This window comes from Rhinoderma darwinii, chromosome 1, assembly GCF_050947455.1.
Source record: "Rhinoderma darwinii isolate aRhiDar2 chromosome 1, aRhiDar2.hap1, whole genome shotgun sequence".
In the NCBI taxonomy this organism is placed as follows: Eukaryota; Metazoa; Chordata; class Amphibia; order Anura; family Rhinodermatidae; genus Rhinoderma; species Rhinoderma darwinii.
Window position 1 is genome coordinate 501,631,935 of NC_134687.1, and position 27,839 is coordinate 501,659,773.

General features: G+C 40.1%; 1 protein-coding gene across 4 annotated transcripts in view; it reads left to right on the forward strand.

Annotated features, from left to right (window-relative positions):
* MARCHF3 (membrane associated ring-CH-type finger 3) overlaps nt 1-27,839 on the forward strand; it is a 253,055-nt gene that overhangs the window by 181,491 nt on the left and 43,725 nt on the right. The gene's annotated exons all lie outside the window — the stretch shown is intronic.

Sequence of the window (27,839 nt, forward strand, 5' to 3'; positions counted from 1 at the left end):
TGTCTGCTGAAGTCTTTTTACAATGTGGGCGATTAGAATCTTGTTTATTTCCCCATTCATTCAATAGTTTAGGAGTATCATATGCCATATAAAAAAATTTAAAAAGCTGAAATATGCAAAGAGATGGATGGAATGTGACCCGACAAATGGATTTTAGAGCATTTATTCAATCCTCCTCAAAGTGGAAGATTCGTTTTTTCCTTTTTTAAAGCCCTACGAAGCTGGTAATGTTACCCCAGGTCTATTAAACAAAATTATATATCTTGGCTATAGCGCCTTTCCTATATTTAGTTTAAACAAGGAGATTAAATAAAGGAGATTTATTTTCTACTTGTTTAAATAATGGATAGTTAATAGATAAATAATAAGCCAGTTGTAAATGGTGTAAAAAATTCCATTAATCCAAACCCAAGCTTAATTTAAAAAAGACCTAAGAGTCATTTACAATGACCTGTGAAAGAAAAAATATTGTGTTTCCACCAAAACAAGTGAATCTCACTCGTAATATCGTGCCAAATATGAGCATATACCCTTCAGCCTTTAAATTCAATTTATTTCCCACAGAGTTTGAATGCCCTGTAACCAATTTATATATACTAGCCTTTCTTACCAGGCCTATTTCTAAAATGGGAAAAATAGCATAAGCCTCATTAAATTTATTATTGTCAGGTAGGATAGAATGTATTAAAATAGAAAAATCCGCAGCAATAAGTTGCTGTAATTGGGCGGCTAAAAAATATTTCCTAAAGTCTGGTAGGGAAAAATCTCCTGAAACCTTTAGGGAATCCAGCCTAATACGAGGACTTTTCCCTCTCCACAAAATGTCCTGAACAATAGCATCAAAAGTCAAAAAAATTGATCTAGGAAGTAATATAGGCGAGTCTTGAAGAACATACAAAACCCTTGGTAAACATACCATTTTAATTAATATAATGCGAACACCTAAAGAAATTGGCAGAGATCTCCAGGATTTGGCTTTTTCTGTTAATTTCTTAAAAAGGGAAGATATATTTAACTCAATAAAATCTGCCGGTATTTTGGAAATTGTTAACCCTAAATATTTTAATGTATCTTGAATAATCAATCCTGAGGTAAGGCTTAACTGGTTCCCGGCCGCTGGCTGTGTTTTTACGGCCAGAGGTCAGGGTCATTAAAACCCGCGCCATAGACTTTTTATAGCGCGGGTTTTAACTTGCTGCCCGAGCAATCGGGCAGCTGAATGTCGGGTCTCCGGCTATCAGTGACTGCCGGGGACTCTGAGGAGAAGATAGAAGCAGCTTTCGCTTCTTCTGTCTTCTCCGATCTCTTTTACACAGTGCTCAATGAACGCTGCCGCTGTCTCTATTGGTCCCGGTGTTCATGTGACTGGTCACATGATCGCCGGGTGCTGTTAGTGGCAGACTGCTGCTGGGTCTAACTAGACCCAGCACAGACCTATTACTGACCATCGTCACTATGAGAGGGCTGATTTCCCCTGTAACTGGGGCTGCTGTGCAGCTCCAGTTACAGTGGAAAAAGATGGTGTAAAAGAAAGAAAAAAATATATATAAAGTTCCCCAAAGGTCTTTTTTGACCTTTTGAGGGACAGACCATAGTAATAAAAAAATAATAAAGTAAAGTGCAAAAAAATTAATAATAAATACACATAAAATACCCACCCCAAAAAAAACATCCCCCCGCCAATCATTGTCGGAACGCTAGCCCGGACCCAATTACCCTAATATAGACATGTAATTTATTAAAATTTACAGTAGACAATGACGATCACAAATAAAAGGTATATTTTAGGGTAAAACTATGTTATTATCAAAAAAAAATAGCTGAAATGTAAAAAAGCGTATTTTTTTTTACTATTATTTTCAAACTTTAAGAATAAAAATTCTACAATAGCAAAAAGGTGTGTATAAAAATGATAAACTAAGAAACCTGCATTGTCTACGGAAAAAACATCACAAAAATCACGTCGCTAGCTAAAATAAAAAAGTTATAGCCGTTTAACTAACGCGTGCTAAAAATGGCTAAACGGTGTCTGGTCCTGAAGGCGCAAAATAGCCCGGTCCTGAACTGGTTAAGCTAAATGGGGGAACACCTACACAAAGAATATCTGATTTTATTCATTAATTTTAATACCTGAAAACTTGCCCAAAAAAAATTGACTGTTCAGCATTGCCTAACAGCAGCAAGATATCATCCACATACAAAAGTATTTTCTGTTCATATCCCATATATCTGAACCCCCTAATGTCCACACAAGCTTGAATGGCCAATGCCATGGGTTCAATCTCTAATGCAAATAAAGAGGAGACAATGGACATCCCTGACTTGTCCCCCTTTGCAAGAAAAACAAAGCTGAGAATTGGCCATTCATTTTCAACCGGGCCACCAGAGAATTATATCGCAACAGAACCCACGCCTTAAATTTGTGCCCAAATGCAAAATGGCTTCGGACCCCATTAATGCAACCGTACTTGACGCGATCAAAAGCCTTGACCGCGTCGAGAGATCACCACTCGTCCAAAGGACTCTGTGGGACACTGCAGGGCCCAGAACAATTTCCTAACATTGGCTTCAGTTGATTTTCCAGGTAAAAATCCTGCTTGAGCTGTATAAACAACAGAATAACTCCCGAAAGCCTCCTTGCCAGCATCTTGGCCAGGACCTTATGATCTGTATTTAATAAGGAGACTGGCCTGTAAAATGCAGGATCATTCTCCTGCTTCAAAAATAAGGTAATCGAGGCCTCACACATAGAACCTGGCAGGGAGCCCTCATCAAAATCAGTACTAAATACTCGCAAAAGCTCAGGCAACAGAATCTTTGCGGATTTAAAGAGGCTCTGTCACCAGATTTTGCAACCCCTATCTGCTATTGCTGCAGATAGGCGCTGCAATGTAGATTACAGTAACGTTTTTATTTTTTAAAAACGAGCATTTTTGGCCAAGTTATGACCATTTTTGTAGTTATGCAAATGAGGCTTGCAAAAGTCCAAGTGGGTGTGTTTAAAAGTAAAAGTCCAAGTGGGCGTGTATTATGTGCGTACATCGGGGCGTTTTTAATACTTTTACTAGCTGGGCGTTCTGATGAGAAGTATCATCCACTTCTCTTCAGAACGCCCAGCTTCTGCCAGATCACGCTGTGACGTCACTCACAGGTCCTGCATCGTGTCGGACAAGCGAGGACACATCGGCACCAGAGGCTACAGTTGATTCTGCAGCAGCATGCGTTTGCAGGTAAGTAGCTACATCGACTTACCTGCTAACGCCGATGCTGCTGCAGAATCAACTGAAGCATCTGGTGCCGATGTGTCCTCGCTCGTCTGACACGATGCAGGACCTCTGAGTGACGTCACAGCGTGATCTCTCGAGAACACGGCTGTGTCTGCACTGCCAGAAGCTGGGCGTTCTGAAGAGAAGTGGATGATACTTCTCGTCAGAGCGCCCAGCTAGTAAAAGTATTAAAAACGCCCCGATGTACGCACATAATACACGCCCACTTGGACTTTTACTTTTAAACACACCCACTTGGACTTTTGCAAGCCTCATTTGCATAACTACAAAAATGGTCATAACTTGGCCAAAAATGCTCGTTTTTTAAAAATAAAAACGTTACTGTAATCTACATTGCAGCGCCTATCTGCTGCAATAGCAGATAGGGGTTGCAAAATCTGGTGACAGAGCCTCTTTAAGATAAAATTCAATTGCTAGGCCATCACGACAAGATATTTTTGTGTTTTTTTTCTTGGTATCTCTTTTTTATGGTTTCATATAGTTCTATGAGAGTAAATGGGGCCTCCAGACCTCTGCTCCTCTATTAACAAGGGGAGTCGAAGTTTACCTAGCACACCATCCAAGTCCTGTTTTCCACAGTTGAATTCTGGTAGTGGGTTTAGCTAAGTGGGACTCCATTACAGTTTTTGACCCTATGACTGGCATGTGCATGCCTTTAAAAAAATAAATAATGACGGTAAAGTAGACTTACAGTATATGTATTTATCACAGTTTTCTTACATTGCAACTCCTTTTATAACCGTTTATCACCCCTTTAAAGAGGCTCTGTCACCAGATTTTGCAACCCCTATCTGCTATTGCAGCAGATAGGCGCTGCAATGTAGATTACAGTAACGTTTTTATTTTTAAAAAACGAGCATTTTTGGCCAAGTTATGACCATTTTTGTAGTTATGCAAATGAGGCTTGCAAAAGTCCAAGTGGGTGTGTTTAAAAGTAAAAGTCCAAGTGGGCGTGTATTAGGTGCGTACATCGGGGCGTTTTTAATACTTTTACTAGCTGGGCGCTCTGAAGAGAAGTAACATCCTCTTCTCTTCAGAACGCCCAGCTTCTGACAGTGCAGATCTGTGACGTCACTCACAGGTCCTGCATCGTGACGGCCACATCGGCACCAGAGGCTACAGTTGATTCTGCAGCAGCATCAGCGTTTGCAGGTAAGATCGACTTACCTGCAAACGCTGATGCTGCTGCAGAATCAACTGTAGCCTCTGGTGCCGATGTGGCCGTCACGATGCAGGACCTGTGAGTGACGTCACAGATCTGCACTGTCAGAAGCTGGGCGTTCTGAAGAGAAGAGGATGTTACTTCTCTTCAGAGCGCCCAGCTAGTAAAAGTATTAAAAACGCCCCGATGTACGCACCTAATACACGCCCACTTGGACTTTTACTTTTAAACACACCCACTTGGACTTTTGCAAGCCTCATTTGCATAACTACAAAAATGGTCATAACTTGGCCAAAAATGCTCGTTTTTTAAAAATAAAAACGTTACTGTAATCTACATTGCAGCGCCTATCTGCTGCAATAGCAGATAGGGGTTGCAAAATCTGGTGACAGAGCCTCTTTAAGCTAGCCATAACCATGTTCATATCAATATTAAGCAGTTGGCTTAAATCAGTTTCCCCTAAAATGACTATAATTCGTACTGTATAGATATATCTGAAAGATTTCCGGTATAGGAATATACCATCTACCACTGGTGAACCCATGAAATATCTCGCCTCTTGGACTCGTTTATGAAATGTGACCTGATCACCTACAGGTATCATTAAACAAAATTGTGATCCATTTGGGATGAGCAACAAAATGATGTAGACCTTAAGCGACCAACATTAAAAATAGGAGAATTTCGCTTTTGAATTGGTTGGTAGCGTTGCTATATTTTTCTGTTACCATAGCAAAAACATCAGGATGATAGTACAGGAAGATTTATCATGTTCTTGGTTGCTGATAAGAAATCTATGTTGGCAGCTAAATTGCCCTTGACTTGTAGCAGTTAAGTTAACTTGTCCTTGACAATATACTATTGGAATTATAGCATTCCGTATACTGTGTATATAATCTCCTCGGTTTTTGGTGAAGGTTCTGCGTTTTGCTATTATCAGATTTATTTTTTTGCTGTTATAGGAGATTGCAACCCATTAATCAGCCGAGTACAGACGACCCTTACGGCTAAGAAAAGCTTAATGGACTTTAGTAAGTCTCGCTGACCCCCTGAATGAAAGACATTTTATTCTATTCTTAAGGCACTTCTTGTTGTTCAGCTTGTGTTGGCCACCTCAAGATGTTAGGTTTATGAGTACTTGTTGTCTGGCTGCTCTTAAAATATCCAATGTTCCCAGCTAAAAGTTACGTGAAATAGCTTTTTCATGAATATATATTTTATATGGAATGGCTCCTCAATATCCTTTATAGAACTCCCCAGTATCAATGTTTTGTGAATTAAATGTGTATCTTACAGATAAGAAGATATACTGTTAGGGTATGTTCACACACTTAGCAAAAAAACGTCTGAAAATACGGAGCGGTTTTCAAGGGAAAACAACTCCTGATTTTCAGCCGTTTTTTTTTAATTAGCGTCTTTCGCTGCTTTTTTTACGGCTGTTTTTGGAGGTGGTTTTTCTATTGAGTCAATGAACTTGGCTCCAAAAACGTCTCAAGAAGCACTTCTTTTTGCATGCGTTTTTTAACGCAGCCGTTTTTCAAAATCAATGGGGAGATGTTTGAAAGCGTTCTGCTTCCGATTTTTAGGAGGAAAATAAGCAGTGTGAACATTATATGTAAAAAAGTTAGGTTTTTAGCAGATTTTCAAATCTCCATGGTATAACTACTGTGATGGTGGTGGTGCACCTCCTTTTCCTCTGTTGCACATTTTATTTTCAGTGAACCCCAAAGATACTTTAGCAGCACCATACTATACATTGAGAAACACCAATGTGGTATTTTTTTCTATGCAGACATTTCTTAATTCTAATTTTCTTAACCAATTTTCTTAACTAATAATCCTTTTGGCGTCACCAGCTGTTTTTATAATGTTTTTTTTTTTTTTTTTACAATGAGCAGTTTTGTGCTCCTTTTAAAGAGGACCCGTCATCTCTCCTGACATGTCTGTTTCAGTAAATAATTGTATTCCCCATTAAATTAAAATTGTGGAGCATCTTTTCGAAGAACTCTACGTTGTGCCGTTTCTCGGTTATTCCTCCTAGAAATTTCTGAATACATTGACAACTGGATGTTACCAGTTAGAGGGGGTCCTTACGAAGACTGACCATGTCCAATCAGTGCTGACAGTGTGAGACTGTTTAGGGACACACCCCTTTGACAAGGGGAATGGTAACACCCAGTTATCAATCTATTTTTAAAGTTCTAGGAGTTATAACAGAAGAACGGCACAACACAGAGTTTTAAGAGAATATGTTCCAGAATTATTTCATGGGGAATACAAGTATTTATTAAAATAGATGTGTCAGGAGAACGGACAGGTCCTCAAGAAAATGAAATAATAATGTATTTATGTGCAGTTGGATATAGTAAACTATAATACTAGTAATTGCATGGTGCATACCTGGACTCCTTTATTGCACTGGACGACAGCCCAGATGCATCTATTAAAATCCAACATTGTTTATGCCACTATATATTAAAATGTAAAAAAGAAGAGCTATAAAAAATAAGGTAGGCTGACCCAGACTGGTTGCTAGGGAAGTTCTGCTTGACATTCCCATTGGAATCTGTGATTGTTGCCCAGCAACCAGATTGTCAGACATGGCTGATCAATTCAAAACTAGACTGGAACTGTGCTGTTGCTCACATAACATCTTATTGCTGTAATAATATTTTCTGATTAAAAAAAACAAAACATTGTGGACAAAATAGCAGGGGGCAGTAGATGACATTTTGGCATTTGTTTTTAGGGATAGTAGCGCAGATGGGTATGTCTGCATGTTATCCACCTACCCTCCATGGTCATCTCTTAGGATTATCATTATTGCTATTTAGATTAAGATTTGATTTATAATATAGGAAAGACCAATATCCTTAGGCAGTATGTGATGTTGTCATTTGAATGTCCAGGAAATCAAACAAGTCATTTTGGATGGTATGTCAAGGTCACCAAGCAGTTATATGGAAAGGGGGAAAAAACCATGATGCTTGGCTTATGATTTTTCACAAACAATAGAGAGCTCATGACAGAAGTAAATATATTTTGCTAGCTCTGTCTAGTTTTACAGTACTTTGCAGAACTGGAAATGAGACATTAAAATTCAAGTAACAGAAAAATGGAATAATAACAGTAATATGCTGATACCCAGTTGACACATTTACAACCAAGCAATTTCGCTTGGCAAATAAAAGCCTTCCTTTCACAGTGTAATCCTCCTATAGACCAGTTTATCAAACACGGCAGTGTAAACATGGGGAAAGAACTTGCAGAAACAAACTTCTGATTTAGTCAAGGACATATCCAGTCAGTAGCGCTAAGAATTGTTGCAGAATGCATACTAACTCAGTAAAGTACTCTGCTCAATGGAGTATAGGGTGTAGTAGAATATTATAGATATATTAAAAGATCAAGACAATGTCGTAGAGGGTGGTCCCCTGCTCAAGGGCACCCTCTATTAGCCAGAGCTGTAAAAAATGACCCCTCCTCTGGGGTACCCCGATATCTATGTAGTTCATGGTTGGCCATTCATTTGAATGTCTGGCATGTTATATTACATAACATTACATACTACTGATAACCAATTACCGGGGTTTCTGAAGCCAACACCCATAGCACTCCGCTTATAGCCATGCCGTCCTCTATTTCTAAAGAGGTTATCATGATGAGATAATCCCTTCAATCACTTAGGATTTTAATTTTTTGCATTAAGTGTTGTGTATGTTATTGAAAGGGTATTCCGTCAAAATACTTATCTCACTAAATGGATCGGTGGAGCTTCGACCGTTGGGACCATACTTTAATGGCATGCTAATTCATATACCATAAATGTGTTTTGCGGAAAAACCCAGTAGGTTTGTATGTCTTTGTAGCATGAGAAATAGATGGTTTGAGGATTGGCATCACATTCAAAGTTCTCCTACCCAGGGCTGGGCACTTCACCTAGCTATCCACTTTCCAGTCAATTTCCCAACCCTTTTATGCAATTTAAGAGGGTGCATGCTCAGAACCGTGTGCTGTTAGTGGCATGAGTTCACATTACTATATGGCAGTAATTGACACGTCACTAGAGTTGAATGTAGTTGTATGTGACAAACAAATGCCCAATGTTTAGACAGACCTCAGGGTAAGAGAGCGCATAACTGCTTTGTTGAGAAAACATAATAATTAATTAAGTGATGTACCCATAATTAGTTTTTAGAACTTTTTGTCTTTGGGAATTACCTATTTTTAAATGCTGTAGCAGTAACTATGTTGTATATTAAATAATACTTTACAGAATTTACCTTGGTTGCCAGCCATACATTTAGAGTCTGGTACCATGCAACAGTTGCCTTGGCAGTATCCTAACTATTTTGGCTCTTTGTTGGCTCAGCACAGTTTAGGAAATGTAAACTTTGATTCATTGTTTTAGCAATTTTAAATGAGCAAACTTATATTTGTACTGCTACATGCAGAAGGAAACAATTAGAACAAAAATGAAATGATGATAGCATCTCATTTCTACAACCAGCCTTGAATTTATGAGATGTCTGACTTTCGTAAGACATAAAACACTGCAGGAAAAAATGGGGCCATTAAGTCCTCTCTCCCTGCGCTATGTGCAAATGTTTGTGTAAGAAGGTTGTAGACGTGAGTTAGGAATAATGTATTTTTTATATTTATTATTTAAATGTAGTTATTTATTCATAACAATTTCCATAGGGGCTGCCCCATTGGAGGCTCATACATCATTCCTGCATTGTCTGTATGAATGGGAGTAAATGGTCAGAAAAGTGTACATAAAGTAGTAAAGTTTCCAGTAATGGAGTACAGCCACCACTCTCAGAAGCCAGGGAGTAACAGAAGTTGCATTCGGAGCCTTATCTGTGTGTGTTTAGTATTGCTATTTTGCTTTAACTAGGCCTCTAGCAGTACAATTAAGCTATCCTTCGAATCCCAACTATCTAACAATAATGACTTAATATGTCCCAGTCTACACAACAAAGCTGAAAAGTGAGCTGCAGAAGCCAGGAAATATCAGCCTATTGTGCTGCAACCACTTCATTGTGCTGATTGGCAGGGGTCTCAGAGGTTGAACCCTACCCCTAATTTAAAAATTGATAGATGAACTATCTTTAGGATAGACCTTGTTATAATTCCAGAGAACCCATTTTAATGTCCATAGACAGAGCAGTCATGCAGAAAATAGAGATTTATTTTAAATACAAATATAAATGATATAATGTTAAATAAATAGAAGGAAATATGTGATAAAGTTTCAGAAAAGAAACATAAGAGACATTTTAATAGATATATCTCAAGGCTAGTGTCATTCAGTAACCCCTTAATGCAGTTAAGTAGTCCCTTCATCTAGAGTATATGTGTCTCTTCATTCGCTATTATACAAGATACAGCGTTTACTGAGCTGTGATGAACACAGGCAATGTTAAGTAGTCTGTGGTTACTGCATAAAACTATTTTTTTTGTATTTGTTACTAGCCATACAATGAATACTGAATAATTGATGGACTCTGCTTTAACTACAATACACAGTCTTAAGAGCATGACCGTGAATGTGTGCCCTGTAGATCATGTAGTCTATGTATTACATGGAAAGATGGGGAGATACATGAATGGGTGCTTGAAAGGGAAGAGGTATTTAGTATCTAACAACTTGTAGTAAAAATTAAAAAAATGCCAAACTTCATTTTTCTATTCTGTCCTACGGCAAATCTTTATTTTGTCATTCCATTATGTTACACTAACAATGAGGGGCCCATCATTCTGAATTCATCTAATCCTTAAACAATACTCATTTTTACTATATGTTGAGCTGTGTGAGCAAGACCGGATTTGTGTAGAGACATGAGTAGAACTGTGAAATTTGTGGGTCCATAGAGCAGTGTTTCTCAACTCCAGTCCCCAAGTACCCCAAACAGGTCATGTTTTCAGGATTTCCTTATTGCAGAGGTGAGCAGTTAGCACGGCTACCTTCCAAAACCAAAGACCTGAATTCAGACAAGGGACATCTGCAAGGACTATGTATGCTATTCTGTGTATTTACATGGGTTCTCTCTGTGCACTGTTTCCTTCCACATTCCAAAAAAACACAACATCTTTTATATTGGGTTAGAGCCCTCATTAAACCTGTAAAATAACTATTTGATCCTAGATATACTACTGGATTAACTGTGAATCATGTAGGTGTAACCTGCACATCATTCATTTACCATGCCAACTGCAAAGTATATTGTAGAGTGCATTAGTAACCTAAGAGCAAGAGAACTTTAGGTATTGAGATTCCTCTAATATCTTCACCCACAAAAAGTGGAACAGATTTCTCAGTGTGTCGCAGCTGTAAAAGCCCCTGATGGGCCCAAAGACAACAATATTCTAAATGGTACATGGTAGTTGGTGGGCCAGTTAACTATTTTTCATTGGGTCCCTCAAGCTTAAAATAACTATTCTGCAAAGGACCTTTATAAGGTTTGTCTTTCAATTGGGGTGCTGCAGATTACATATTCTCAATGTCTTTAGACAAAACTGACACAAGTGGTGCCCGAGAACAACCGATCTGACCTGGAGCTGAGCTTGTGCCTGTTTCATAACCTTTCTCATGTACCTTGTGACATTTTAGTGTGTTTTCATTTATTTATATAGCTTTTACATCAGAATATGTCCTACGATATCAAATAATGGAGTTTACGTTGAAGAAGGTATTAAAAAAATGTAATAGTAAAAGTCTATTCTCAGTGATACAGCCTACGGAAATCAATGAGCTTTGGGATATTCATATTGGTTCATTGCAAATTGCAATAAAAAAAACAAAACTCATTTGCAGTAGCACACAGCTTGGTTTGGCACAATCCAAAATAAGGAACATATTTTATTTCCGGAATGTGGCTCAGCTGTTAAGAAGCAGATACAATGTCTTATTTCCGTGATTGGGTTCCTGTTGTATTTTTTTTTTTTAAGTTGCTAAATTGCTTAAAAAAATAATTGAAAAGAAAATGAAGTAATAAGGATTAGTAACGGAGGTCAGAGAGGAAGTCATGTGTTCCATGTGCTACCGGAAGTATTTATTTCCATATCCTCCAGATACAGAACATATTACCTACTGTAAATGTTATAATACAGCTTACCTGATTAAAAAAAACTATAAATAGTATAGTAGTATACATTAACCCTTTAATGATAAAATGAGCATCATTACTGCTTGATAGTGATTACATATTTTACTATGTACGTACGGTATATGTTTTTCTTTTGTATACAGTTCTATTGACTACACTTTTTCAATACAGTTTATTTAAAGGTATACTGACATGCACCATCCAAATGTATGCCTAAAGGACAATCTTTTGGCATATATCTTGCAAAGAGACACCTATGGCACGAAAAAGATCTATACAACCCAAGCACTTCAAGACGTATAAACCGAATTTAGAGCCCGAACACCGTATGATTTTAGCCTAAATACAAAAGTTTAGGGTCACTTAGAAATTTCCTTATTTTTGCAAGAAAAGCACAGGTTTTTTTCAATGAAGATGACATTAAATTAATCAGAAATACACTCTATACATTGTTAATGTGCTAAATGACTATTCTAGCTGCAAACGTCTGGTTTTTAATGCAATATATACATAGGTGTATAGAGGCCCATTTCCAGCAACCATCACTCCAGTGTTCTAATGGTACATTGTGTTTGCTAACTGTGTTAGAAGGCTAATGGATGATTAGAAAACACTTGAAAACCCTTGTGCAATTATGTTAGCACCGCTGTAAACAGTTTTGCTGTTTAGAGGAGCTATAAAACTGACCTTCCTTTGAGCTAGTTGAGAATCTGGAGCATTACATTTGTGGGTTCGATTAAACTCTCAAAATGGCTAGAAAAAGAGAGCTTTCATGTGAAACTCGACAGTCTATTCTTGTTCTTAGAAATTAAGGCTATTCCATGCGAGAAATTGCCAAGAAACAAAAGATTTCCTACAACGGTGTGTACTGCTCCCTTCAGAGGACAGCACAAACAGGCTCTAACCAGAGTAGAAAGAGAAGTTGGAGGCCCCGCTGCACAGCTGAGCAACAAGACAAGTACATTAGAGTCTCTAATTTGAGAAAAAGACGCCTCACAGGTCCTCAACTGGCAGCTTCATTAAATAGTACCCGCAAAACGCCAGTGTCAACGTCTACAGTGAAGAGGCGACTCCAGGAGGCTGGCCTTCAGGGCAGAGTGGCAAAGAAAAAGCCATATCTGAGACTGCCTAATAAAAGGAAAAGATTAATATGGGCAAAAGCAAACAGACATTGGACCGAGGAAGATTGGAAAAAAGTGTTATGGACAGACGAATCGAAGTTTGAGGTGTTTAGATCACACAGAAGAACATTTGTGAGACGCAGAACAACTGAAAAGATGATGGAAGAGTGCCTGACGCCATCTGTCAAGCATGGCGGAGGTAATGTGATGGTTTGGGGTTGCTTTGGTGCTGGTAAAGTGGGAGATTTGTACAAGGTAAAAGGGATTTTGAATAAGGAAGGCTATCACTCCATTTTGCAACGCCATGCCATACCCTGTGGACAGCGCTTGATTGGAGCAAATTTCATCCTACAACAGGACAATGACCCAAAGCACACCTCCAAATTATGCAAGAACTATTTAGGGAGGAAGCAGGCAGCTGGTATTCTATCTGTAATGGAGGGCCAGCGCAGTCACCAGATCTCAACCCCATAGAGCTGTTGTGGGAGCAGCTTGACCGTATGGTACGCAAGAAGTGCCCATCAAGCCAATACAACTTGTGGGAGGGGCTTCTGGAAGCATGGGGTGAAATTTCTCCCGATTACCTCAGCAAATTAACAGCTAGAATGCCAAAGGTCTGCAATGCTGTAATTGCTGCAAATGGAGCATTCTTTGACGAAAGCAAAGCTTGAAGGAGAAAATTATTATTTGAAATAAAAATCATTATTTCTAACCTTGTCAATGTCTTGACTAGATTTTCTAGTCATTTTACAACTCATTTGATAAATATAAGTGTGAGTTTTCATGGAAAACACAAAACTGCCTGGGTGACCCCAAACTTTTGAACGGTAGTGTATATTGGGACATTTTGATGCTAATAAGTCTGTGTATCTATTTATATCATGAATGCCAATGCTTGAAAGAACCATGCAAAAAACAATATTTATATTTTGGGGGAAACTTGTATACAGCAAATATGTATTGTTCTTTTATTATTGAAGTTCCTTCCCTTTAAGAAGAAAGCAATCTGAAAAGAAATGAAAATCACCAGAAGTGAAAACCATTCAGAACACATTTAGTATTCAGGGAAGCTAGTGCCCCTATTTTAGGTCACCATTATGCTGGGGGAACCACAATACAGTTATCTGCGCTGGGTACCTATACAGTGGTTCTGAAGACTTAACCCCTTCCCACTCTGGCCACTTTTGACCTTCCTGACAGAGCCTCATTTTTCAAATCTGACATGTTTCACTTTATGTGGTAATAACTTCAGAATGCTTTTACCTATCCAAGGGATTCTGAGATTGTTTTCTAGTGACACATTGGACTTTATGTTACTGGCAAAATTTGCTCGATACATTCAGTATTTAATTGTGAAAAACACCAACATTTTGCAAAAAAAAATTGCAAAAATGAGCATTTTTCTAAATTTAAATGTATCTGCTTGTAAGACGGATAGTAATACCACACAAAATTGTTGCTAATGAACATCTCCCATATGTCTACGTTAGATTGGCATAGTTTTTTTAACATCCTTTTATTTTTCTAAGATATTACAAGGCTTAGGCCTCATGCACACGACCGTAGCCATGTGCATGGGCGTGATTTTCGGCCGGCAGCGGAGTGTAACCCGCCAGATGCCCGCAAATCGCGGGCAGTGTACATGGTCACGGCCATTATTTGCTATGAACCTGGACCGCAGGACACGGTCGTAATAAGACATGCCCGTTCTTTCTGCGGTCCGAGCTCCTGGGCCATGCACGGACCGTGGAAACCACGGTCGCGTGCATGGCCCCATAGGAATGAATGGGGGCCGCAATTCTCCCGTGGATTTTCACAATGGTTCACAACTGCAGAGGCTCTGATGTGAAATAAAAAAATAAACCCCTGAGAAGTGACCCCATTTTGGAGACTACACCCCTTAAGGCATTAAGGGGTGTAGTGAGCATTTTCACCCCACAGGTCTTTTCCATAAATGAATGCGCTGCGTATGGTGCAAATTTTTTTTTACATTTTTCCCCAGATAAGCCATTTCAGTGTCAAATATGTCGTGCCCAGCTTGTGCCACTGGAGACACACACCCCAAAAACTGTTAAAAGGGTTCTCCCGGGTATGGTGATGCCATATATGTGGAAGTAAACTGCTGTTTGGGCACACTGTAGGGTTCAGAAGGGAGGGAGCGCCATTTGGCTTTTGGAGCGTGGATTTTGCTTGGTAGTCGTTTTGTTTGGAGTTTTACTGGTATTTCAGTTTATTATGTGGGGGTACATGTAAGCTGGGCAGAGTACATCAGGGATATAGTCAGGTGGTATAATAATGGGGTATAAAAAAATAATAAAATAATCCATAGGTGTGTGTTACATTGTGAAGCAATCCTTTCTGCACAGGCCAGTGTCTCACTAATAAATGGTCCTTGCTTATTCCCCTTTTGGTCTACACTCCGCACCTTTTGCAGTTTGGGAAATTTTACTGGGAAAGTGTTGTCCTGGTATAATATGGGCCTTGATAAATCGCCTCTTGAAACGAAGAAATGTTCCCCTCTGGCCTGCACACAGTGCACAACTGCATATTTTTTTATTTCCTGACTTATTGGAGCCTTAACTTATTTTATATTTTCATAGACGTAGTGGCATGAGGGCTGTTTTTTTGCGGGACGAGCTGTAGTTCTTATTGGTACGATTTTGGGGTACATGCAACGTTTTGATCACTTTTTATCCTTTTGTTTGGGAGGCAAGGTGACCTAAAAACAGCAATTCTGATATAGTTTTTTTTTTTTTTTTTTTGATATCGCGTTCACCACGCATCATAAATTACATGTTAACATTATTCTGCGGGCCAGTACGATTCCGGCGATACCAAATTTATAGCACTTTTTTATGTTTTACAGCTTTTTGCACAGTAAAATTACTTTTGTTTTTTTTTTTCCTTCGCCATGTTGTAAGAGCCACAACTTTGACATTTTTTAATCGACGGAGCTGTATGAGGGCTTGTTTTTTGTGAGACGAGCTATAATTTTCATAAATACCATTTTTGCATACATGCGACTTTTTGATTACTTTTTTTTTTTTCAATAACAAATGACTTGATAATGGAAAAAGGGCGATTGTGTTTTATTAACTTTTATTTTATGTTTTACAACTTTTATTTGTACTTTTTTTTTTTACACTTTTTTTTTAGTCCCACTAGGGGATTTGAAGGTCCAACTGTTTGATGTTCTAATACATTACACTACCTATGTAGTGTAATGTATTAGAACTGTCAGTTGTTAACTGACAGCAAGCCGATCAGGCTCCGCCTCCGGTCGGGGGCCTAATTGGCTACCGTAATGGCAGACAGGAGGCCAATGTTAGGCCTCCTGTTGCCATAGTAGCAGTCAGCAGCCTTGCCATGGCAGGGCTGACGATTTGCTGTAAACCACTGAGATAATAGAACCTATGCACAGGGTATATACATGCATCATTTTATATAGTCACTTCCCCACATAACATGACTGTACTCTTTACATATATTATTTTACCAAAAAGAGAAACCACAGAGTCTTTAAGTCAAAATATAAAACATAAATTTTTATTTCATGAATTCTAAAAAAAATCTGTACATAGACTATTAAAAAAGAATCTCCACAGATGACCAAAAAGACCGCCAAGCACAAGACAGTTTTTCACAGAGGTTCAAATATCAATCATGTATCCACATATACATTGATATAGAATACAATAAGAAAGTGCATAGTGCAGAGTAAATATCAGACATTTGTGTCTGGTTACAGAGATATAAGAACTACGTTATTACCAGCCTACACAGGAAATCCAATAGAAAACCTCTACCACTATTCCATCAGACTCCATATATCTAATTGTAAAGTGCTAAGTGCAAAAAAATTATTAGAAAGACCTGGGATGAGTGGTGGACTACTGACCCATATTGCTGTGTCTCAAGGATGGTGACCTGCCCTGACGCGCGTTTCGGCTTCCGCCTTCGTCTGGGGGTGGCACTTGGTAGTTTCTACTTCCTATTTATCCCAAGTACTAGCCAATTACAAATTACTCTACTCATCTGAAGAATACTATTACCTGAAGTGCCTCTATCATTCATCGGCGTCATGACCGCGTTTGTCCATTTTAACTCATCACATAGTATGGGGTGTCATGTGTCACGTGGACTGCGTGCGTGATTGCATCATCGCAACGAATCTCTACCATGTGTACATTCAGATACCGGCTCATAGTGAGTCGCCATGGACGTCTGCGCATGCGCACTTGACAAAGGCACATACTTACGTGTATTTCAGGAACTTCACGTATGTCCATAGACAGTATGTAAGTGAATATTTGTATATACTATGATATGTTTAAGCAACACGATGGTAATCATAAAGTACATAATTAAATGCCTATAGTGGAATAACAAGTATCTCAATGCCCAAATCAGTGAAACACATAAATAAAGCTAAAGATATCTTCCAGTATATAAATATATAAATAAAAATAAATGCATTAAGACATCTACATATATCAAATTTCATAGATCATAAAAAAGATTTTTAGTGCTTAAAATATGTGTAGTAACATAATATCTTGAAAATAAATAAATAAAAATAGTGCAAAAAAAGGTGAGTGTAAAAAATGTAAAGCGTGTGGATATAGGCAATTTTTCTATCTACACATGATATATTAAAGTGAAAAAATGCAAAAAATTGTGTAGGAGACAATATAATGTCTGTTATTATAAATAAGAAATATATTGTGTTACATATATACAGAGCTGTAAATAATAAAAAAAATATATATATAATTAGTGAAAGAGTGAATAACAATAGTAATACTATAGAAAAATATGCACATGTTTAATACAAAAAAATACAAGCAAAATGGGGGAGATGGAGGCCTTGGTAATGGAAGAAGATATAGTTGGTGTTGCTGAAACATGGCTGGACTCTTCACATGACTGGGCTGTAAATCTACAGGGTTTTACACTGTTTCGGAAAGACAGGACAAATAGGAAAGGCGGTGGTGTATGTCTGTATAAGATGAGAAGTGATATGAAGGCGAGTGTGAGGGTATGTGCACACGCTATCTTCCTTTTACGGCTGAAATGACAGACTGTTTTCAGGAGAAAACAGCTGCCTCGTTTCAGCCGTAATTCCTCCTCCTCGCATTTTGCGAGGCTTGTCTGACAGCCGTAAATTTTGAGCTGTACTTCATTGAGTTCAATGAAGTACGGCTCAAATTACGTCTGAAAGAAGTGTCCTGCACTACTTTTGACGAGGCTGTATTTTTATGCGTCGTCGTTTGACAGCTGTCAAACGACGGCGCGTAAATGACAGATCGTCTGCACAGTACATCGGCAAACCCATTCAAATGAATGGGCAGATGTTTGCCGACGTATTGTAGCCCTGTTTTCAGACGTAAAACGAGGCATAATACACCTCGTTTACGTCTGAAAATAGGTCGTGTGAACCCAGCCTTAAAGAGACAATAGTGGGTGAATACTGTGAGGAGGTTGAAACCTTGTGGGTGGAACTAGAAAGGGAGGTAAACACTGAAAAAATTACTTTTGGTGTAATCTATAGACCCCCCAATATAACTGAGGAGATGGAAGGTCAGCTATATAAACATATGGAGCGGGCTGCACAGGCGGGTACTGTAGTGATAATGGGAGATTTTAATTACCGGGATATTAATTGGTGTCATGGTTCGGCTTCAACTGCAAAGGGGAGACATTTCCTCAACCTGTTGCAGGAAAATGTTATGGGCCAGTTTGTGGAAGACCCGACTAGAGGTGAAGCTCTGTTGGATCTGGTCATTTCTAATAATGCAGAACTTGTTGGGAATGTCAATGTTCGTGAAAACCTTGGTAACAGTGATCACAATATAGTTACATTTTACCTATACTGTAAAAAACAAACGCAGGCTGGGAGGGCAAAAACATTTAATTTTGAAGAAAGCCAATTTCCCCAACATGAGGGCTGCAATTCAGGATATAGACTGGGAAGAACTAATGTCAAATAATGGGACAAATGATAAATGGGAGATTTTCAAATCTACTTTGGGTAATTATAGTGCAAAATGTATTCCTACAGGTAACAAGTATAAACGACTAAAATTAAACCCCACATGGCTTACACCTTCTGTTAAAGGGGCAATACATAACAAAAAAAGGGCATTTAAAAAATACAAATCTGAGGGTACATCTGCAGCCTTTGTAAAATATAAAGAGCTTAATAAAATCTGTAAAAATGTAATAAAATTAGCAAAAATACAAAATGAAAGGCAGGTGGCCAAGGATAGTAAACAAATCCCAAAAAATTCTTCAAGTATATAAATGCTAAAAAGCCAAGGTCTGAACATGTAGGACCCCTAGATAGTGGTAATGGGGAGTTGGTCACAGGGGATCAAGAGAAGGCAGAGTTACTAAATGGGTTCATTAGCTCTGTATATACAACAGAAGAAAGAGCAGCTGATGTAGCCGGTGCCAGTGCTGTTAATATATCAGTTGATATACTGAATTGGATGAATGTAGATATGGTCCAAGCTAAATTAAATTAAATAAATGTGCACAAGGCCCCGGGACCAGATGAGTTACACCCTAGAATTCTTAAAGAGCTTAGTTCAGTTATTTCTGTCCCCTTCTTCATAATATTTAGAGATTCTCTAATGACTGGTATAGTGCCAAGGGACTGGCGCAGGGCAAATGTGGTGCCTATTTTCAAAAAGGGCTCTAGGTCTTCCCCGGGTAATTATAGACCAGTAAGCTTAACATCCATCATGGGGAAAATGTTTGAGGGGCTATTGAGGGACTATATACAGGATTATGTGACAAAAAATAGTAATGTAAGTGACAGCCAGCGCGGTTTTACTAAGGACAGAAGTGGTCAAACTAACCTGATCTGTTGTTATGAAGAGGTGAGCAGAAGCCTAGACAAAGGGGCCGCTGTGGATATAGTGTTTTTGGACTTTGCAAAGGCATTTGACACTGTCCCCCGTAGACGCCTAATGGGTAAATTAAGGACTATAGGTTTAGAAAATATAGTTTGTAATTGGATTGAGAATTGGCTCAAGGACCGTATCCAGAGAGTTGTGGTCAATGATTCCTACTCTGAATGGTCCCCGGTAATAAGTGGTGTACCCCAGGGTTCAGTGCTGGGACCACTATTATTCAACTTATTTATTAATGATATAGAGGATGGGATTAATAGCACTATTTCTATTTTTGCAGATGACACCAAGCTATGTAATATAGTTCAGTCTATGGAAGATGTTCGTGAATTGCAAGCAGATTTAAACAAACTAAGTGTTTGGGCATCCAGTTGGCAAATGAAGTTTAATGTAGATAAATGTAAAGTTATGCATCTGGGTACCAACAACCTGCATGCATCATATGTCCTAGGGGGAGCTACACTGGCGGATTCACTTGTTGAGAAGGATCTGGGTGTACTTGTAAATCATAAACTAAATAACAGCATGCAGTGTCAATCAGCTGCTTCAAAGGCCAGCAGGATATTGTCGTGTATTAAAAGAGGCATGGACTTGCGGGACAGGGATGTAATATTGCCACTTTACAAAGCATTAGTGAGGCCTCATCTAGAATATGCAGTTCAGTTCTGGGCTCCAGTTCATAGAAAGGATGCCCTGGAGTTGGAAAAAATACAAAGAAGAGCAACGAAGCTAATTAGGGGCATGGAGAATCTAAGTTATGAGGAAAGCTTAAAAGAATTAAATCTATTTAGCCTTGAAAAAAGACAACTAAGGGGGGACATGATTAACTTGTATAAATATATTAATGGCACATACAAAAAATATGGTGAAATCCTGTTCCATGTAAAACCCCCTCAAAAAACAAGGGGGCACCCCCTCCGTCTGGAGAAAAAAAGGTTCAACCTGCAGAGGCGACAAACCTTCTTTACTGTGAGAACTGTGAATCTATGGATTAGTCTACCGCAGGAGCTGGTCACAGCAGGGACAGGAGATGGCTTTAAAAAAAGGCTTAGATAATTTCCTAGAACAAAAAAGTATTAGCTCCTATGTGTAGAAATTTTTCCCTTCCCTTTTCCCGTCCCTTGGTTGAACTTGATGGACATGTGTCTTTTTTCAGCCGTACTAACTATGTAACTATATATATATACAAATATAGTTACATCTCCCAATAATAATGATTTGCTGCAAGCCACTGAGGTGCAGCGATCGCTGCATCTAAGGGGTTAATGGCAGGAATCAGAGCTAGCTACAGTTCCTGCCGTTACAGCAGGGTATCCTCTGTAACATGCAGCGGACACCCACTGCTGATGACGCTGGCTCAGCTTTTGAGCCGGAAGCTGAGCCGGCACCATCTTGCCGATGGTACCGGAAGCCTTTTACGTTGCTGGGGTGCCGGTGGCTAAAAATGCGACACATGCTGCGATCGCTATTGAGCGCAGAATATGAGGGGTTATTCAACCAGATCAGAAGCTAGCTCCGGTCCTGGCTGTTACATCAGGGTGCCAGCTGTAACATACAGCTATCACCGCGACGTAATGGTACTGCACTTTGCGGGAAGCCCTGCGCGATAGCGCCATATATACGGCGGATGTTGGGAAAAGGTTAAAGGTCATCATGGTCACATGAGTTTCTGGAATAGCCCGATTTTGTTTTTTTCTTTACATCTTACGCCATAAAGACAGGATCTACTAGTGGAAGTCCCATATGTCCCAATGTGATTAAAGCTGCATGGCCTCTTATTAGTAAAGGTGTGACATTTGCTTTACAAAGGGAGCAGAAGTCATCACACTAGCCTTGTTTTGCTGACATGAGCTCATTTTATCCCTAGGAGGGGCCACGCACTTATTGCATTACAAACCAAATCTTTTACCACCCTCCTATAAGATACAGTAAAGCATTAATCATTGCAGTTACTCAACAATTTACCTGACATGAAACAATGGCAGATCCCTGTAGCAATGATAGGAATGTGAACAGAGCGTCTGGAAATTGTGAGGAAGGAAAGCAATCTGCGTTATGTTTCCTGAATACGTAGGATTAGTAATTTTCTCGATGTTCGAGTGAATGGGATTTTCTGTGTGTTTTGGCATTGATTTTACAGATGTTTTTTTTCCCCTCTCACAGAAAGACAGGTGGTTAGCAGGGGTTTATCAGGATGAGGTGAAGCACTGACATATGATTTGTGGCTCATCTGGAATATCTGAGGAGAAATGCCAGTAAACAGGTTCAAGGTTCAGGAATTGTTAAATTCCAAACACTCCATAATTTCACAGTATCAGAAACTTCCACAATTTTTCCTAGTCATCATCTGACCCAAGCTTCCAGAATAGAGACTGTCTTTATAGCGTTACCTGTGTGTGTGTGTGTGTGTGTGTATGTATGTGTATATATAATGTGACAGACCATGTGGAGAGGTTGTGGATGGGGTCTATATTTCCCCAAGATTTCTGTCTTCTGCTATCTGAAAACAACCAGGGAATAAATTCAGCAGAGAATGTGGTTCTCCCTCTGCAATAGGTTTATCTAAAACCTGGAAAATGGCCTGGTTGTTGGAGTGGGGAGAGATGGGTGGGTCCCCACTCCATCCACACAGTCCTGGTCTTGGGCTGTCTAGCTATTACTCAGGGGTCAGGTGTGATAGCCTTTTAAAAAGGCTGCAGTTCAGTCACACTCTCTCTCAGCCTTGGGAGAAGAGCTTGTGAGAGCAAACAGACTGCGTTCATAACAGGTTGTATGGTCTGCATGGTTTATGGTGCCAGGCATTAGGCCTGCACTGTGTTAGTTAGGATACCTGACTGTATAGTTAGTGCCGGACAGGCATAGAGTTTTCTTTTATTTGTTTTCTTTTAAATTTCATGTACAACCTGTAAATAAAACTGTCTGAGGCCAGTAGTACCACATCTTTGCTGTACGGACTGAAATTTACTGGCGTGTTTGATACCGAGTGCCCGTCTACCCCAGGAGATGACTGTCCCGCTACCTAATTCCCTTGCAATATATATATATATATATATATATATATATATATATATATATATATATATATATACTAGTCCTTCTCAATGAATTAGGACTGCAAGGACATTCAACAGTTTAAAACCAACCTCCCATTTACCTATTAAACCATTATGTTACCTTTAAATAAAACCAAAGACACCTTGTATGGTAAAGTGGAAGTGGCCACAGCTTTATTAATTAACAACATAATTTAAAACTCGCTTGAAGGCTTATCCATTTTCCCTTCTTCCAGACCTGTTACCGTGGGCATGTAGATTGCTGTTTTTACTTCATAGCCATAAAACCCGCCAAGGAGGGCAACCGATATCCCTACTCTGTCCCCCGACCACCCCCACTCAAAAGCACGAAACGACGCTTGACCCCATCAAGCAAATCCAGCAGGAAAATGTCCATCCCTATATCGTTGAGATGAACACCGTCAGGAGTGAATAGATCCACAGTGTCCCTTTCTAAGAAATGATGGCACTGCCAGATTCCTCCCATATGTCGCACGAAGCGCGATATCCTTATGTTCAGCAATCTGTGCACCCTCTCCAACGCTGCCATATCTCTGGCCCCACGCCAAACCGTTCTGGCCACAATTTCCGTCCAAACTATCACGCATCTTGGAAGCAACTGTCTAGAGCGATCGATATCTGTCCGGATCAGTGACAGCAGGTCGGCCAACTTCACCTGGCCAATGTCATTCCCCCCCGCATGAATAATGAGAACCACGGGGACCGAGGTGTTCCTGCTCATTGACACAGTCTTAGGCAGCAATTGTACCCACCGTAGGCCCCTGAACCCATGCCATCGCACGTCCGCTTGCGCCAGACCCAAGTTACTGCCCAAAGGCTGATGCACATACGAGTGACCCACTATCCAAATTTGAGGCCTGCAGGCACCTGCGAAGAAGGACAACAACACAAGTCAATAACACCCTACTAAAGACGACAAACAAACATAAATCATGAATGGAAACTGTACAGATATTAGCATGTATTAACAACCAAATCAGGACGAACGTAAGATTTAAAACTACGTTGCGTTGTCATCTAGACTTATTGCGTTCGCCACAGTAGCCACTCCAATTCTAAAAGAATGCGTCCCAAATTCTCGTGTCGGCAAAGTCAAATGGCGCAAACATTACTTAAAAACAGCATTAAACTGAAAACATGTAAAAGGTGCAGTTTTCTCATGCAGCAAGAATTGTGACCCCGTGGCTCGCAACTCGACAAATTCAGTCACTAAAGCCACCGGGCAGTGGCGACCCCGATTTTCCCAATACACAACCAAGAACCCCTACCTAACTAATCCGTCTTAGATTTACGCACGCGCACACAAGCAATCCACACATACCACCACATCAGAAAATAAAAGGCCACCAGGTCTGTTAGTACTAGGCGCTACAAGCTCTCTAATGCGCAGTGGTGCAAAAAACGCTAAGGAACAGAGCACCTTCATATGCATCGCGGAAAACACTCCCCACCACCGATAACATTTTACCCAACAACACGAACTAACCCAGCCGTCTCCTGTCCCTCGAGGCCTTCTCTACTACTGATCTGTCGCAAATGTACCATGAAATCTAAAGTGACATCCAATTGGCAGTTGTCATCCACAGGGAATCTATTATTAGCAACCTGTAACCATAAAAGCCACACCTTGCAGTGGCTCTTCCACATAGCAGGGACAACAGAACACATCAAAAGACTTACAAGTTGGCTTCTACTACCTCCCATAAGTGATGGGGGGGAGACCCCCACTCCAAACGCCCGCGAATGCAAGTCCCGAAACACCACCATCTGTGAACTAGACAAAGCATCAGCCATCTTATTGCAAACACCTGGAACATGTTTTTCACAAAACCAGACATTAAAATGGAGACATTTCAAGACCAAATAACGCAACAACGGCAACACTGGCAATGAACTGGACAACAAGCCATTCACGGCGTGCACCACAAACATATTATCCGCCCAAAAGCAAATTCTCCTATTAGCTATGTCGTAACGCCACAGGTCAACCGCCACAACTATAGGAAACCGCTCCAATAAAGTTAAATTCTTAGTCAGTCCAAGAGCAAACCAATGAGCTGGCCAGGGAGACTTCCACTAGCTGCGACCCCATATTGCACCAAAACCGTCACTACCAGCCTCATCTGTAAATAACTGCAACTCCCCATTGGAGACTTCCATCTCTTGACAGACTGCCCGGCCATTAAAGGAAGCTAAAAAACACTGCCACACAAACAAGTTGAATAAAGTGGTCAGGACGCTGCACTCCCCTGGTCGCCAGCGACAACCGCCTAGAAAAAACCCGACCCATTGGCATAATACGACCGGCAAATACTAACAAACCAAGTATTGATTGCAACTGTTGCAACGTCACCTTCTTGACCCGGCCACTTGGTCTATCTGCGACACCAAACACGCCAATTTGTCATCAGGTAAACGAAAAACCATGAGATCCGTATAAATTTTAATACCCAGAAAGGACAAAACTGTGGATGGACCTTCTGTCTTCTCCTCTGAGATCGGTACACCGAATCGCACCATCATGCAACGAAAGACCTTCAATAAGTAACCACGCAATTCAGAATCCTTAGGATCAACAAAAAGAAAGTCATCTAAATAATGAATAATGGAAGCATAACCGTACTCCAAACGTGCTACCCATTCCAAAAAGGAACTAAACATTTCAAAATAACTACATGAAATTGAACATCCCATAGACAAACACATGTCCACATAAAAACAACCATCCAAACAACAACCCAAAAAGTGAAAACAGTCAGGATGTACCGATAGTAAACGAAAAGCAGCTTCAATTTCTGATTTCGCAAGCAACGCACCCTTGCCTGCAACTCGCACCAATTGAACCGCTGCATCAAAAGTGGTATAGGAAACCATCGGATCTTCCCTGGGAATCCCATCGTTGACTGATGCCCCGTGAGGAAATTATAAATGATGGATGTGGTGTTATAGGTAAGAGAATCAAAAGTAGGTTACTAGGAGGTAATTTCATAACTCCCTCTGACACAGAAGATACATCTGATTTGCATAGGAAATGCAGATCTTTGGCCATCAAAGGATGTCCACTGTCTGACAAATGTTTAATTGGCTCTTTCCTCACCAAGGTGCGAGATGTGCTTATTAAGGATTTGTCACTAGGGCTGACCAAACATCCTGACCAAACATCTAAAGCTATGCAAATGGATGCCTGTGGTGTGTCTGTCTGTGGACCAGGAGAAACATGGGAGAATGGCATGGTGTTCAAAGAAAGTATGATACATCAAGGCAAACCCCGTCATAATTTATATTTGTAATGACGCACATAGCTAGTTATGATCAGGGAAAATAGCTCTCATATATATGTCAAATTCAGATCCCTACACTCAGAGGAACTACCTGGGATTGGCTATTGGCTAAAAACATGGGCCTATTATAGTGGTGTTTGATATGCCCTGGTTGGTAAATGTCTGCACAGGTGAATGCAGGTAATATTATATTTCTAGGGGATTCCTGCAAGGACACACGATCACTTTTATGTTTCTCTATAGAAATACAACTGTGTAATGGGAGGAGTACCCTTCATTATCATATGAACAGCCTCCTCTCAGTGACATCACCAGCCAGTGAACTGGAGGGAAAAAACTGGGTTTAAAATGCCATGAGAAGTGAGGGTCAGTGTCAGTCGTTGGGGATCCATATCTCGGTTGGAGTGACTGCCCATATTTTCAGCTGTCCCCACAGCCAGGATATCGCCGCTGTACATCAGTAAGGTTTTGTTCTGTTTCTTTTATCCCTTTTATTTTCATAAACTGTTTGATTGCATTGTAACTGTATGTATATTTTTTATCTTTTATTCTGACAACTATTGTATGTATTGCACTGCACTATTGTGTATTAAATCTGAAATATTTATAAGTCTCTTCCTTGTAGTCTTACAGAACTTAATCTTCCGAAGGTGAGGAACGTTATCTGTATTTTATGTTCAATTTAGATAACCTGTGTTATAGGAACTGGTGTTAAGGGAACATAGAGACTTAGGCCCCTATTGCCTAGATAAGTATAGGTGGTGGTAGCATACTGTGGTATAAATTATTGGGGTGTTGGAAACTACGGGAGTAATTTAGCATAATCCTGTCATCTAGAGTAGGTGGGTGTGGATTTATGAGGTAAATTAATAAACTCAGTAGTGTAGTTCACCCCTGTGACGTGACCTGAGATCGGCGATCGTCACAATGGATGAGACTAAAACTGCCTCGTTCCTTTTAGGGCACCAAGCCAAGGGGAGATACCCTCAGGTTACTATACAAAGGCTCCGCAAATGGACCCGTCATTCGTCCCAAATCAATTTCTTTTTGGATCTTTCGTCGCGCCACATCCAAATTTTCATTGACCGACTTCAAATTGTCAGACAACAACAATGTGGATGAGTATTCAAAAGGTATGGGAAAACCACAACTAAAACCCTTAATGATTAACCCTGTCTCCTGGGGTACTGATCTACCCATGGCCCCATCTCATGGACGCCCACTGGCGTTCTCTTCTGAGCCAGAAGGAGGTGCCTTGAAGGGCTGCTTGCCTCTCCGGCAGCATCTAATCGCAGAGTGAGTGAGCCCACATATGGAGCATTCATGCCTAAACTTGCAGGTAGCAAGGAACCGGCAGTGACCCTTGATATATAGCCAACAGACTCCAGTGGGCCGTGCGGCCGCAGCTCCAGGAGCGAATCCCAAAGCAGCGGCCATTTGTGGAAAGGGCCGTGTAGGCTTCCCTGTCTGAGGTAAGATGAGTTGTAGCCATAAATCCGTTGCCATTGTCGCCCAACTAATGTCGGGCGTAAAAGCGAACCTACAACAAAATTCTTTGTCATAGTGCCACTAGGCTGCACCACCTGCCTGTGAGCGCTAAATATTGTGTCAAAATACACAAATACCTTCTGGCATCCTTCTCTGGGAAGCGTTGACATATAACGTGCGCCAGGCTAGCATAACCCTGAAGCCAGTTTAAACATTTTCGCCACCTTCACTTTCTTATCCGATCCTTTTTCAAATGTGCGCTCCTTGTCGACCGTCACTTGTTCGACAGACACCAAGGACCAAATATCTACAAAGTCGTTCTTCCATATTTTCTCCTTGGTATCCTATGACAAGTGAGTCCCGAGGGGAGCCACACCACAATAGAGAGAGTCTCTAA